Genomic DNA, 13577 nt, shown 5'->3' on the forward strand with positions numbered 1-13577 from the left:
TTTGTTTTAGTCTTTTAAGATCTCTTGTCTTCATTGTGAAAGCTGTCAACTAGCTTGATATTGTAGAAGTTCTTTTGTTCTAAGTAATTTAAGATCTGAATTTCCTTTTGTAATTGTTTATTTTGATTATGTAGGCTATATCATGTACTTGTTAGTTGTTACTTTGTTACGGGGGGTCGTTATTTCTTGTTATTTGTGTACGGCTTCTCTCATTTGTCATAGTTCTATTTGACATGTTCTTGGGATGAGATGCACTATTCGACTTGCCATTTTCAAAAAATGATTCTCACCTAGATTGATTCTTGTATTAAAATATTTCATTCAAATAATGCCAGGGAATGCATCAAAGAAAAATGGAATTGTTGAGAGAAAGAACCACCTGTCTGTATATGCCCTCTTGTATTACTGACCTTAAGTCCTCTTCTAAATTGTTATATCCTAATGGTGAGATGTTTTCTGTTCCATTGAAAGTCTTTGTGTATACCTGTTACATTCACATTCTTGGTCCTTGTAGATCCAAATTTGACCTCAAGGCAATCAAGTTTGTATTCCTGGGATATGTTACAATTCCAAAAGGGGTATTTCTATTTTGATTAGTAACTGGGCATGAATTTGATTCCATGGACATTTCTTTTGTTGAGTTCTTACCTTATTTCTCTAGTACTTTTGGTGTGGGTGAGAGAGACACTAGCTTTTATCTTTATCCTGTTGTTCCTCTTCCTATCCATATTCATTAGATTTTAGGTTGTACTCCTATTCATTCTAGTTCCCACCATTGTTTACCTGATCCAAATCTTTAGAAGGAGCTTCAGGTTTATCAAAGGCACAAGAAGGTTGTTCTCACCTTAGAACCAGAGCCTCTTCCACAACTAATTGCCTTGGGTAGGACAGATGTCATACATCTGGTCTAGTAGCTTACTGATCTTGACCTTTTGCCTTGAGAAAGGATGAGAAAAATCCATCAACTGCTCATTGTATTTCTCATTTTTTATCCTGTCTTTTATAACCATCCTATAGATCATTTCTTCTGATTTTATTAAGTTTGTCCCCAAGAATTTATGAAAAAGGCTTTATCTAGACTTAGTGGAGCGATGCAATGAGAATTAAGATGGATGCATTGTTGAAGAATCAGATATGGGAGGCAGACGGTTTTTCAAAAGCGAAGGAACTTGTAGGCTGCAAATGGGTTTTTAATGGTTAATTACAGGGAAAATGGTTTATTTAGAGGCATATAAGGCTGGATAGATGGGGATAGATTTATTTATTTGTGCATTTCTTTGTCTATAATTCTGCTGTCTTTGTCCTGCCATTATAAATTGCCTAGTTGTGCAATAGTATGTGTTTTATTTTAGCCCAAGGGAAACTTGGTAGTTATACATATTTATGCTCTCTTAATAAAGTTACACCCTTCAGAAGTAGTGTTATTCATTCAAATACGCCTTCTACTATTCTTTGTTCTCATGTTACCATGAGAAACCATAGGTTTACATGGTATCAAAACAGGTGTATTGTGGGAGTTAATTGAATAAACTACAGAAATTGACTAGGAGTCAAAAGTTCAAACTTTTTGTATGACTGCTCTATGAACAAGAAGATCTATGCCTTATCTAGTCATGGCAGTTCAAACCTGTATAGTATCTTCTTTTTGAGCTACTTCCATAATTTAATAAGTAATATTTTGCAAGTCATTATCATCAGTTTTTTTTTTTTTTTTTTTTTTTTGAGTTTCTTTTAAGGTTATTATGGGGTGATATTGCCCTCTCTTGGGTGTGTTGAAAACCATAAAAACTTGGCATCAGATTTGGTCCTCTCTCCTCTTTTTTCTTTCTTTTTTTTTGTACATCTGGTGAAGTCCAAACATGAGAACCTAGATTCCTGGAGTTTGGATCTGGTTCCAACACAGGGTCCCAGCAGCCATCGCAGCTGTACATCGGGTACATCTTGCCATGAAGGACAAGGGAGATGTTCCGAATGCACGGCTGCAATGGCTGTTGGGACTGGATCTGAACTCAATTTCTGGATGTTTTTATATAAGGAATAAGACCAAAAGGTTGTTTTTGTAATGAAAGCTGGTTGGATTGGTCAACTAGGATATCTTCCAGCCCGTATTTTTGCATAGTTCAAGCTCAACTTTTGGTTTTGTTTCATTTGTTGACTCTCAACAAGAGTTTTTCTTTGGCAGGATCCATGTTTGACCTTGTCTCCCAGTTCAAGTTCTTGGGCATTTGGACTAAGTTTTTGTGCCTAAGAGCTCCACTTAGAGATACTTGGTAGACTAGTTGGAGACCTTTGCACCAATGGAAAATGTTAGAATTAGTTGCGAGGACATTGTCTTTTCATTGTTATTTTTCTCTTATATCTGTTGTAACTTATCTGGGTCGAGTAAGGAGACTTGAGTTTGATTTCTCTGTAAAGAGACTGGGCCGAATGGGTCCTAGTATCTTCTCTTGTAATATTTTTTCTATTTTCCTGTTAGCTAATGGGCCTCTCTTAATGGGCCTGTTATTTCTTTTTGTTTGATCTCTTTATGTTACTGCCTAGCTGGCCGCCCACTTAAGGGCATACTTGTAATTATTTTAACATTAATTTTTAGTAAAAAGGATTAGAGAAGAAAGGGAAGGATTATTCGAACCTTTCTTCTTCCTCCTCTTTTCTCCATCTTCTTCTCTTGTACTGCTGCTCTTACTTTTCTTCCTCCTTTTTCTCTCTAATTTTTCAAGTTTACACCTATTTTTGAGGACTGGTTTACATCTTTCTCCTTGCTTGTCTTCCCTCTTTTCTTCTCTTTCTCTCTCAACCTTCTTCCTTTTACTTCTTTTTCTCTTTTTTTTTCCACTTCTCTTTATTGGAGTTGGAACATGGTATCAGAGCTTTGAGGGCGGCTGTACAGCACTGTTCACGCCTCAACTTTTTGTGTCGTAGGAATTGAGAATATTCTCTATTCTTTATTGGAAAGGAAAAGGATTCAATAGGACTAATCACCCCCTCAAGTTGTAGTGTTGTGTGAGTTGGTGGTGTTTTTCTAAGGACCCTCTACTCGGCAGTTTGAAGAGGGCAGCCTTGTGATGTCTTGAGTTGTGTGGTAAGTGCTCCTGAATGTGTTGTGATTTTGTGGTGGTTTGTGGTGTGGTGACATATTGTGTAAATGTCTAATGCTTCCCTAGTGTTTTTGAAATAGAAGTGTGGTGATTCTTGTTTTCTCTCCTAAGAAAAAGGTGTGCTACAATAGGTGTATATCAGTTGTTTGACAAATTACCTAAATGATACGCCAGTGATTTCTTCTCATACTCATGGCTTCATCAAGTAGTAACACTAAACCTACAGTAGTTGTGCAATCAAATCTCATCACTTATCAATTAACTATGGTGAAACTTAATGGTACTAATTATATCCCTTGGGCCAAGTCGGTTGAGGTATCTCTCATTGCGAGAGGCAAGTTGAAGTACATTAAGGAGGGTCCATTGAAAAGTAAATCGGAAGGGTACAATGAATGGGTACAAGAGAATGCCCAAATTATGACTTCTCTTTGGAACAATATGCAAAATCATATAAGTGTGAACCTTATATTACTGGACCTGGCCAAGGAGATTTGGGACCATGCCAAATAGTTGTATTCTGGACAAGACAATGTCACAAGAATTTACTAATTATACCAAGACTTTATTTCTCTTCAACAAGGGGGTAAAAGTGATGAAGAATACAATGCTTCTTTAAAAAGCTTGAGGAATGAGCTTATTGTCTATCAACCCCTATCCACTGATTTGAAGACTCGGCAAGAACAAAGAGAGCATCTAGATGTGGCAAGGTTTTTGTATGGGTTGAGGTTTCTGTAATCATTCCCACCTTTAGAGAGATCAACCACAGTGGTTTCCAAAGGAGGTTTTCCTAGTAGAAATATGCATGGTAGAGGTGGAGGTAGTGTGAGGGGTTTTGGCAATGGGCCTAAGGGTGGACATAGTAGTGGTAGAGAGGCTGGTGGTGCAAGAGGTGGTGGAAGACATGAAAAGGAGCAGGATCTGGAAAGAAGGAAGAGAGACCTGATGGATCTACTTCTCCTCCTCCATACTACTCTCCCCCTGAGGACTAGGGTAGAATGGTTTGAATTTGAAAGAAGGAAATATCCATACAGACAAAATACTTACGATCAATGGGATCAAAACATTGGTAACCCTTTAGACTAAGGGTACAACTTACTACGAGAAGGAGACAAATCATGAACAATAACTAATGAGGGGCCTCGTAGTTCAATACTCTGGAGGGCATGCAGTTGATGGCATACGCAACAAGTACAACATCTATCCAAAAATATTTTAGCACATTCATATTTTACATAAACCCCTATGCTACTTTAAGAAGATGTCTATTTTTTCTTTTTGCAACATCATTTTGTTGTGGTGTTCTCACATATGAACTCCTATGAAGAGATAAATGGGAAGCAAAAAATTCATTGAGCTCGCCATGGAAATATTCCTTCGCATTGTATAATTGAAAATTTTGGACCTCAACATGAAATTGTGTGAACACCATCCTCTAGAAGTCCCTTACAATCTTTGGAACTCCATCCTTAGTACGCATGACTTAAATAAAAAGGAAACATAGTTTATTATTTTAAAAGACACATGACACAAACAATTATGCCACAAAAAAACTTAACCTTATTTGATTGACTCAAATGACTATGTAACTTTGAAGATGACATCGAAAAACCATCCTTGTTGCAAGAGCATAGAGACCATCTACTAAGCTTCCTTTACCAATTGTCTTCCTAGAAGTTAGATCTTGAAAAACACATGAACTAGGAAAAAAGGTTATGCTATAGTTTAAAGAGTTTGTGATACTACTAATGGAAAGAAAATTGATAGGAAGATGGGTACATGCAACACATGTGGGAGAAATGTAAGACTAGAAAGGATTTGGCTTTCTAGTCATGTGGTTAAAGGCCCCTAAGTCAATGATCCAGGGGGAATTAGTGGTAATGGAGACATTGAAGGCAAAGGCATCATTACCGAATATAGATGCAAATGAAGTAGAAGGGGTACTGATAACTGAATTGTTTATCTAGAGCAAGGCCCTACCATATGATTCTAGATGATTGCAGAAGAAGTTAATGATATCCTACTTGGGTTCAGAACCCGTGGAATCATAGGTGTTCCAGGGTAGTACCAGTACACCCCTATAGGCTGAGTATCTTGAGCTGCCATATTTGTTGCATTATAATTCTTCTGACCTTGCTACATTATACTTCTTTTGACCCTGCTCTTGGTTTTTTATAGCCCATTTCGGCTTCCCAATGAGATCCCAACATGTGTCACATCTGTGTCTTGAATGCCAACAATGATTACACCACATCTTGTCCTTATCATCAACTTCCTAGGCATCACACTTCTTTCCCACATTAATACCACCTGTTGCAGCTAAGGCCACTTACTGCTCCTCCTCACTTGTAACTGTTAGTGTCGATTGTATAGGGGTATTTTAGACTTTATACTTATGTTTAAATCTGATGTGTAAAGTTTATGTTAAGTGATGTGTCCCATACTTAAGTAGGGACATGGTAGTCTTTTGTTATTATGGATAAAAACATATAAATTTTATCTGGCCGACTAGAGAGAGATTTTATGTTCTCTAGTTTGAACCAGAACTTTCTTCTTCTCTATTCTCTTCTCTTCTTCTTCTACTTCTTCTTCTAGTCTCTCTAATACTTCTTCAACTCTAATTCTAACAGAATTATAGTGCAGATCAGGTTTATAATATGGTATTAGAGCTACTGTGACAAAATTGAATCTGCCAGAATTCTGTTTTTCTCGCATTCAGCTAGGGTTTTTTTATTTTTTCTTCATCATCTGTTGAAGGTAGGGAAAGGGCTGAAAAGGAGTGATTGCCCTTTCCCTTTGGAGGTTTCTATGCCTCCGGTCAGTAGTTTTGTGGATGTTTGCAGTGTTTTGTAGGAAGCCCCCCCTAATTGATGGTGAGAAGAGGGTTGTTTCGGGTGATGCAGTGGACTAGTGAGTGCAGGTTGATTGTTTGGTGATTAGATAGGTGGATTTTGTGGAGTTTTCAGTGTGGATCGAATGGTTGATGAGTTGCAAGCAGTGTGGTGAGAATTCAGGTAGTTGTATAGTAAGGTTGTGGTGTGGAGAGTGAAGAATTCAGTGACGAGTGGTGCTGAGTGCAGTGTGGTGAGAAGTGAATTAAGAAAAAATAATTTCTTTTCAGATATGGGAGATAACAGTGAAAACAAAACTAGTGTGATGGTTCCCACCGACTACCTGAATGTTCTGATGACTTCTATCAAATTGAATGGGGAGAACTATGTCCCTTGGGCGAAATCTGTAGAGGTCTTTCTTAAAGCTAAGAAGAAAGTGAAGCATATAATGGAAGAAAAAACCCTTTACTGAGTTTCATGAGTATGGTGATTGGGAACAAGAGGATGCATAGATTATGACCTGGTTATGGAATAGTATGGAACCCAAGATCAGTGTGAATTTCATGTTCCTTGATACAACCAAGGAGGTTTGGGACCACGCCAAGAAGCTATATTCGGGACAAGACAACACAACTAGAGTGTATCAGCTTTATCAAGAGTACTTTAATCTGCAACAGGGTAATCAGAGTCTTGAGGAGTACTATGCTAGCATGAGGAACCTTCGCAATGAGTTGAAATACCATCCCTTCACTTCTGATGTTAAAATTCAGCAACGACAGAGAGAACAACTAGATGTGACCAGATTTTTTACTGAGTTTCATGAGTATGGTGATTGGGAACAAGAGGATGCATAGATTATGACCTGGTTATGGAATAGTATGGAACCCAAGATCAGTGTGAATTTCATGTTCCTTGATACAACCAAGGAGGTTTGGGACCACGCCAAGAAGCTGTATTCGGGACAAGACAACACAACTAGAGTGTATCAGCTTTATCAAGAGTACTTTAATCTGCAACAGGGTAATCAGAGTCTTGAGGAGTACTATGCTAGCATGAGGAACCTTCGCAATGAGTTGAAATACCATCCCTTCACTTCTGATGTTAAAATTCAGCAACGACAGAGAGAACAACTAGATGTGACCAGATTTTTGGTAGGACTGAAACTTGAATATGAACCAGTGAGAGCACAAATTCAAGGAGGTTCAACTCTTTCGTCTTTAGAAGAGGCGTTTGCTCGTCTTCGGAGGATCTCTATTGGGCCTATAGAGAATTCTAACATCTTTGACGGGCCGGCCTTTGCAGTGTCAAGAGGGGGAAGCCGTGGTGTTAGAGGTGGAGCTTGGGGAGCTCAATCCGATCGTAGTGGTAGCAGTGGATCGGTGTATGGTCGTAGTGGTGGTGGTGGACCTATGTATAGTTGTGGTGGTGGACATATTGGAGGTCGAGATTCAGGGGGAGTTCGTGGTAGAGGACGTAGTTCTGGTCCAAGAAGGTATACACATTGTGGTATGTAAGGGCATACCATCAATTATTGTAATGATTTGCATGGTCAACCTTCAACTTGGGCAAATCATGCGGTGGCCAGTGATAGTAGTTCCAATCAGGAGGGTCATCAAGCCGATCAGATGCCTTCTATACCTACAGATGTTCTTGGGAAGGAGATGATGAGTGTTCCACGTGATGAGTACATAATACAACCACTCTTGCACACTCGGGTATGGCTTGTCTGGCACCCAAACCCAACCCCTGGATTATTGACTCTGGAGCCTCCGATCACATGACTGGAACTCCAGGTGTGTTTTCCTCTCTTTCTCAATGCACTGTAGATTTGCTCATCCATCACTTAAAGTATTGAAGTCTCTTGTTCTTTCGTTGAGTCATCTTTCTGTTTTGGATTGTGAGTCATGTCAGTTGGGTAAATATCATCGTGTTCCCTTTAGTCCTATGGTTGATAATCGTATGTCAAGTCCTTTTTCTTTAGTTCATTCAGATGTTTGGGATCCAAATAAAATAATGTCATACAATGGTTATAAATACTTTGTTATTTTTGTTGATGATTATTCAAGGATGACGTGGCTTTACCTAATGAAAGAAAGGAGTGAATTGTTTTCCATTTTCCAAAAATTTTGTGCTAAAATTCGCAACCAATTTGGTGTACACATTAAGATTCTCCGTTCTGATAATGGCCGTGAATACTTTTATACACCATTTCAGGAGTATTTGGAACTGTTGAGCAGGAGGCCAAGAAGAAGAAGAAAAGAAGAAGGAGAAAAGAAGAAGGAAGGAGAAGAGGAAGAAGAATAAGAGGCAACTGAGTTAAGGCCTCAACAAAACTTAGCTTCAGTCGAGTGAAGCTTTGCATTTATACTATTCTGGCCGTACATAACAATATGTCTACAGAATTACAAAAATACCCCTGCGGGTATTAAGTCTGTGAACAGTACATATATTACACCTGTTAACACTCCCCCTCAAGTTGGGGCATAGATATCAATCATGCCCAACTTGTCACAGAGACCTTGATGTTTGGAATGGTTTAGCCCTTTTGTAAATAAGTTTGCTAGTTGGTCTTCAGAGCTGATGTATGGAGTGCATACTTTGCCTGTGATGATTCTCTCTGATAAAATGCTTGTCAACTTCAATGTGCTTTGTTCTATCATGTAGTACAGGGTTGGCAGCGATACTGATAGCTGCCTTGTTGTCACAGAGTAGAGTCATGGGTTTACCAATTGGAAAACCCAACTCTCCCAATAGATTCTTCATCCACATACCTTCGGCTACTCCGTGTGCCATTGCACGGTACTCAGCTTCAGCACTGGATCTAGCTACCACGGTTTGCTTCTTACTCCTCCAAGTAACAAGGTTCCCTCCTACAAAGGTGTAGTAACCACTAGTAGACCTTCTGTCACTTTGGGATCCAGCCCAATCCACATCTGTGTAGATTTCAACCCTCAAGTGTCCATGTTTCTAGAGTAATAAACCAGCACCCGGGAACTTCTTAAGATACCGAAGTACCCTCTCTGCTGCTTCAAGATGGGTGGACCTAGGTGCATGCATGAACTGGCTGAGGACAGCAACAGCATATGCTATGTCTGGACGAGTCATAGAGAGGTACAGCAATCTTTCTACAAGCCTCTTAAATTGCTTCACATCCTTAAGAGGTTCACCTTGGCTGTCACTTATGGTTGGGGTCAATGGGAGAGTCAGCTGGTTTAACCCCAATCTTTCCAGTGTCCTTAAGCAAGTCTAGGACATATTTCCTTTGGGAGATGAAGATACCCTTTTTTGATCGGGCAACCTCAATTCCAAGGAAGTATTTGGCAGGTCCTAGATCTTTCACATCAAACTGAGTGGCAAGGAAAGCCCTTCAAACTTTGAATTTCATCCTCCCAGTCACCAGTAACAATTATGTCATCCACATATACTATTAGGGCAGCCATTTTACCTTCTATCCTTTTTACAAACAGTGTGTGATCTGACTGACATTGCTTGTATCCCCTCTGCTGAACTGCAATATGAAATCTGCTAAACCAAGCTCTTGGTGATTGCTTCAGCCCATATAAAGACATCTTTAACTTGCACACTTTCTGTTCACTTCCTTGAGCCAAAAAACCGGGGGGTTGAGCCATATAAACTTCCTCTTCAAGGTCACCATTCAAGAAGGCATTCTTGATATCGAGCTGATGTAGATCCCAATTCAGATTGGCAGCAAGAGAGAAAAGTACTCTAATAGAGTTCATTTTGGCAACAGGGGCAAAGGTTTCTGCATAATCAACTCCATATACTTGAGTAAAACCCTTTGCCACTAAACGAGCTTTATACCTCTGCACCGTTCCATCAGCCCCATGCTTAACAGTGAACACCCATTTACATCCAACTGGAACCTTACCCTTAGGGAGATCAACAAGTTCCCACGTGCCATTCTTATGAAGAGCATCAATTTCTTCCTTCATGGCATTTGTCCATTCTGGTACTGAGAGAGCTTCTGCCACATTCTTGGGAATAGGGATACTGTCAATGGAGGTAAGGAAGGCACGAAATGAAGGTGAGATGTTCTCATAGGAGACAAAGTTGGAAATGGGGTGTTTTGTTGTGCACAACCTAACACCTTTCCTGTGAGCAATAAGAAGGTCAAGATCATTAGCAACAGGGAGGTCAGGACTATCATTGGGAGTCAAGTTACCTGAGAGGGTATGATCTTCCCCCGAGGAGTTTGATGACACTTGAGGTACAGCTTCTGGATTCTCCACAGCTCTTGAACTTGGTTGGCCTTTATGGCGACGAGAAAAAACACGGAAAGGTGGAGGATCAGGAAGAGAAGGGGGAGAAGGAGAAGGATTAGGAAGAGGAGGAAGCTGAACCAGTTTCTCCTCATGCCTACACTCCCCCTGAGGAGAAACAGGAAAGAAGGGCTCATCTTCAAAGAAGGTAACATCCATGGACATAGAATCTCTGAGAAACAGGATCAAAGCAACGATACCCTTTCTGAGAGAATGAGTAGCCAAGAAATATACACGGGATAGCACGAGAGTCCAATTTCCCCTGGGTGGGAGATAGGTTTTGGACAAAGCACCGACAACCAAAAAACATGAGGAGGGATAGAAAGAAGAGGGGCCTTAGGAAAGAGAAGCTGATGTGGGGCTTTGTACTCTAACCAACGAGAGGGCATTCGGTTAATGAGGTATGTAGAACAAAGGACAGCCTCAAGCCAAAATCGTTTGGGAACATTCGTGTGGAGTAGTAAACCCCGTGCCACTTCAAGGAGGTGTCGGTTCTTCCGTTTAGCCACACCATTTTGTTGTGGCGTACGGGCACAAGAGCTCCGATGAAGAGAGCCATGTGAAGCAAAGAACTCTGTGAGGTCACTATGAAAAAACTCTTTTGCATTGTTTGACTGGAATATTTGAATCTCAGTCTGAAATTGGGTGAAGACCATCTGCTGAAAATCTTGGATAATTTTTGGTACTTCCTCACGGGTTCGCATTGGATATACCCAAGTGTATCTGGAATAATCGTCAATGAAGGTAATGAAGTACTTGTAGCCACTCTCAGAAGGTAAAGTAACAGGGCCCCACACATCAGAATGCACAATGTGAAAAGGAAACTCAGATTTACTATTTCTTTGAGGGAATTGAGTTCTACAATGCTTGCTTAACTGACACGTTTGACAAGAAAAATTAGAAACAAACATTGACTTACACAGTTCTTGGAAAACCAATTTCAAGGTTTCAAAAGACAAATGACCCAGACGACAATGCCACAAATACATTTTACTCTTTTTGAACTGACTCATAGACTTTGTAACATGAAGGCCAGCCGTATTCTCCAGCATGTAGAGTCCATCAACCATACGACCCCTACCAATCGTCCTCCCCGAGGCTAGATCCTGAATCACACAATAGGTAGGGAAAAAAGTCACAGAACAGTTCAAGGAATTTGTAATATTATTGACTGAGAACAAATTCATAGGGAATTTTGGAACATGAAGAACATCAGAAAGAGTAAGGCCGAGGGGAAGAGAGAGAGTTCCTTGACCAGCTATGGAAGTGTATGATCCATCAGCTAGTCTCACTTTATCTCTTCCGGAAAGAGGGTGATAAGTTTGAAAGTAAGAGGACATACCAGTCATATGTTTTGACGCTCCAGAATACTTGTAACTTCACAATCAGGACTCAAGTTTGATACTAGCCCAAACAACTTTGGAACAAGAGTTTAATAGAATCAAAAGATACATGAACAAGATGACAATGCCATAGGTGCAAAACACTCGATTTTTTACTTGTAGAGGACTCAACTTGATCCAGCATTTGTTGTTCCAAAGCTTTATCAAAAGGTTAGACTCCCTCAACTTCATGTCCACTTCCAATCGTCCTTCTCGTGCTCAGGTCCTAAAAAACACAATGGGTAGGAAAGAAAATCATTGAGCGATTATGAGACTTGGTAAGAGAACTAACAAATAATAGATTTTAAGGAAAGGTTGTGGTCAAGATTAACTTCACCTAGACCAAAGGAGATAGGAGCTTGGGATCCATCAACAACTGTGGCTTTACTTTTTCCAGTGGTTAATGTGTATGAAGAAAAAGAGGAATACATACCAGTTAGGGGTGCTCATGGTTCGATTAACCGAACCATGGGGTGATTTTCTAGACTGAACCGACCTGTTCGATTTTTAAATTTAACCGAACCGATGCACCGGTTAACCGCGGTTTGGTTTTTCAGTTTTTTATGCACTGAAAATTTAAAAAAAAGGGAAAAAACCTTCCCTCTTGCAAAAAAGACCGAGTGAGAGCCGTTGGACGATGGTTTGAGATAGAGTGAACAAAATTGAGTCTAAGACTGAGAGAGATGAGAGATTGAGAGAGGTGAGTGACTAAGACTGAGAGAGAAGAGACTAAGTGAGTCTGAGTGAGTGTCGAGTGAGAGAGAGACTGAGAGATGAGAGATAGAGAGGAGACGCCAGACGGTCTGATAGAGAGTGAAGGCTCTGAGTCTGAGAGTGGGAGAGTCAGAGAGATGACTGATGAGAGAATGAGAGCCAATGAACAGAACTGACTATTGAGAGAGATTAGAGTGAGAGACACTCACTAAGAGTGAGAGACATTGTCGGTAAGTCTGGCTCGTCGGGGAAGAAGAAGAAGAGTCCGAGAGAATGAACAGAGAGTGAGACGGTTGGTCGCCTAGTCGGACGTCGGAGGCCGTCGGTGATTCGGTCGGAGGCCGTCGGTGATTCGGTCGGAGCGCGGAGCACCGGAGGCCATCAGTTCGTTGGGGAAGAAGAGAACTGAGAGAGTGACAGAGAAAGCTCAGAGAGGGAAAGAAAGGGGAAACTGGAAAGGTGTGGCGGAGGTAGCCAGGTAGGAGGTTGATTATTACTTAATATTTATTAGGGATTTGATTTTCAAAGAGACTGTCAGACACTCAAACTGAGAGACTGGCAGTGCCGCAGTGACACAGCGTTCGGTTTTCAATTAAAATAAAATATAATATATTTTCATTTTCATTTGAAAGGTTCAATTTTTGAAGAGAAAGGTTGAAAGTCTCAGATTGCCGAACTTTTTTATTCGATTTTCAAAAACAAATAAAAATATAATATATATAATATTATATAAATATATATTATTGTATATATATTGGCCAGTTCGGTTAACCGCCAATTTTTTTTAAATGGTTAACCAAAACTGTCGGTTTTTTGGAAACACCGAACCAATCGGTTCGGTTAACCAATTTTTTGGTTCGGTTTCGGTCGGTTTTTTGGGCTGTTCGGTTTTCGGTTTTTTTTTGCTCACCCCTACCAGTCTTGTAGGCATTGGCCCCAGAGTCAACAATCCATAGGTTATTAGTGGAGAGGCAAGAAAGAGGCCTCTTAGTTTATCTATTAAATCAGTAGACTCCTAAGAGGATGTCATAAGAACAGTCAAGGAAAAAAGAGGAGAGAAAGAGAGAAAGTGAGAAAGGAGAAGTGTAGAAGAGAAGACAAGGAGGAAAAGGTCTGGTTCGAATGAGAGAAAAGTCAACCCTCCCATTCGGCCAGATTTGTTTTATATTACTAAAATATTGTGGAAAAGTCACATGTGCCCCTACTTAAGTTAGGGACATTAGATCTAACATAAGCTTACACATCAGCACCTAAACATAGGCACGAAGACAGAAA

The 13577-nt window shown here is 40.1% G+C and overlaps 1 protein-coding gene across 34 annotated transcripts in view; it reads left to right on the plus strand.

Annotated features, from left to right (window-relative positions):
- The window catches only part of LOC104610268 (putative cyclic nucleotide-gated ion channel 5), a 132663-nt gene that overhangs the window by 57506 nt on the left and 61580 nt on the right, over window positions 1–13577 (plus strand). The gene's annotated exons all lie outside the window — the stretch shown is intronic.

The sequence above is a fragment of the Nelumbo nucifera genome, chromosome 1 (genome assembly GCF_055504915.1).
Source record: "Nelumbo nucifera cultivar China Antique chromosome 1, China Antique-T2T, whole genome shotgun sequence".
In the NCBI taxonomy this organism is placed as follows: domain Eukaryota; kingdom Viridiplantae; phylum Streptophyta; class Magnoliopsida; order Proteales; family Nelumbonaceae; genus Nelumbo; species Nelumbo nucifera.